The sequence below is a fragment of the Capsicum annuum genome, chromosome 3 (genome assembly GCF_002878395.1).
Source record: "Capsicum annuum cultivar UCD-10X-F1 chromosome 3, UCD10Xv1.1, whole genome shotgun sequence".
NCBI classification, from domain to species: domain Eukaryota; kingdom Viridiplantae; phylum Streptophyta; class Magnoliopsida; order Solanales; family Solanaceae; genus Capsicum; species Capsicum annuum.
The window spans coordinates 196,214,187-196,216,658 of NC_061113.1; the positions used below are offsets into that span (position 1 = coordinate 196,214,187).

The 2,472-nt window shown below is 33.7% G+C and overlaps 1 pseudogene; it reads left to right on the forward strand.

Annotated features, from left to right (window-relative positions):
* Window positions 1–1,730: 1,730 nt before the first annotated feature.
* On the forward strand, window positions 1,731–2,268 carry LOC107865169 (annotated as a pseudogene).
* Window positions 2,269–2,472: the final 204 nt, after the last annotated feature.

The window sequence follows — 2,472 nt, forward strand, 5'->3', positions numbered from 1 at the left end:
ATTAGGAGAGCTTCATGAATTGGAGGAATTGCATCTTTTCTCCAATGTTCTCACTAGTGAGATTTCTATGGAGATCGGTCATTTGAGAAAGCTGCAATTTCTTAGATTTAGAGCCAACATGCTGATAGGACAAGTGATACCACAAATTGGTACCTTGTCTGAGCTGAGTGTCTTTGCTCTTGCTTATTGCCAATTCAGTAGAAAGATACCATATGAGGTTGGTAAGTTGAAGCATTTGATAAATCTTAACTTACAGCAAAACAGTCTTAGTAGCCACATACCAGAAGCAACTGACGGCTGCAAAAATCTTCAAAATTTTACAGCATCAAATAACAATATTGCGGGATAGATTCTTGCCTTAATTGGTCAGCTCGAATCACTCGAAATCTTGAACCTGGCAAACAACAACTTTTCTAGTTCAATTACTATTTAGTTGAGCCATCTCTCAAGTTTGAAGTACTTAAACTTGTTTGGCAATGAATTGGAGCGCGAAATTCTTTTCGAGCTTAACCAGTTGATTTAGCTTAAAACATTAGATTTGTCAAACAACAACCTTTCAAGAACCATAAGGCTTATCAATACTAAGCTAAAGAATCTTATGACTTTAGCACTCTCTGGCAACTCTTTAACAGGAAGCATCCCGAGTAACTTCTGTCTTCGTTGTTCAAGATTAAGCCTACTTATTCTGACTGACAACAAGTTATCTGAGAACTTTCTATTGGAGCTACTAAACTGCACATCCCTACAAAAACTGGATCTCTCTAGTAACAACTTTGGAGAAATGCTTCCACGAGGCCTCGACAAACTAGAAAGTCTCACAGACCTCCAGAGATGGTCACAAAAAACTAAACTATGGCAAATTTTGGAGTCCATCGATAGCAGGATAGTACACCAATCTTTAAAATGATTAACTGATCACGTAAGCTGAGACTTGAGACAGATGGACTCGAATAGAATATAGCAGGAGTTGGTTTTACAAAATATGTATCCTATATCTGAATCACTACCCATTTTCTTAGCGACAATGATCCTTCTAAATCTTATATACAGTTTTTTCACTATTGTTAAGCTCTTATAAAGATCTCTATTAGTATGCTTTAGTTTTTCCATCTGTCTATTCATAAAAGAGTTAGCTTTGAGTAACTGAGTCATGAATTCATCAAAGTTTTAAAAGAATTTTGGATACATTGAACTCAAACTCCTAATTTCGTAGACAAATCTTAACAAAAGGAACTAAATTAGTAAAAATAGGTGGCTTAGATAGCTCTTAGCAGAAGCTGACTATATTAACCTGAAACTCTTAACTGATGTCGTAGATAACTCTATATTTGCAAAGAAATATAGGACTACTGGAAGCTTTTAGAGGAAATATACTTGAAACTAGAATATGTGGTTAATTGATGAACTGGTGAGAAATATATTTGATATACTAATCATATTATGCCTTAACATATGACTTCAACCAAAAATTTCTAAGTTTCATTGTATAACTAGTTGGATAACTACTAAGTTTCAATACAATATTCTTTACCTATGATTTCATTAAGCATTAAAATAACCCTATTAAACATTCAGTTTTTTCCCAAAGCATCAGAATAACCGATAAAAAATATCAAGATCAGGAAAAGAGATGCGGCTCCAAAAATGAATCTTACTATTTCTTGGTGGTAGATTTAGAATCTTATCTCTTTCTTGTTACTCTGAAAATATCCACTCTCCGAACAAATCAAATGGCTTCTTCAGATCATCATAGAAGAGCACCTCTACTTACTGACAGGAATATTAATGCAAGAGCCTTCACTATTGGAATTGGTGGCCCTATTGGTTACTAGGAAAACAACTCTTATACTAGAATTATGTAAGCTCTCAAGGTAAAAATATAGTTTTATAGCAGTAACAAATGATATATTTAGAATAAGATGGAGAATTCTTAATAAAATATGGAGTACTATTAGAGAAAAGGATTTGAATTATGGAAATAGGAGGATGACCACATGCTTCTATTCAGGAAGATATAAGTATTAACCTTGGACCTTTTACGGAGCATTCTAATCTGTACAACGCAGATGTATGTGAATATGGTAGAGACAATCTAGTAGCAAACTTTAACAGGGAGCATGCTAACTACATAATCTACATAATAATGTTTCAGCTGGCGATAAAATTCCTAGAAAAAGAGATCCCAAAATTACAAAAGCAGACCTCCTTGTGATAAATAATTTAGCATTAGCTATGGGAGCAAATTTGTATAGGGGTTTAAAGAAGTAAGAAAACTACGAGAAAGATTTGGAAAACTTTACCAGCTTGTGTTTCCCGGATATTATGGAAGGAAAGAAAATATATGATGTTTTGAAGGACAAGTAGATTCAATATAGAAGATTAAGTTTAGATGCTTATGGCTTTTTTTGTGTAATCTTCAAGATGTCAAAGATGAAAATAGCTTGTTGATTTTCTCAATTCAATAGAAGGATA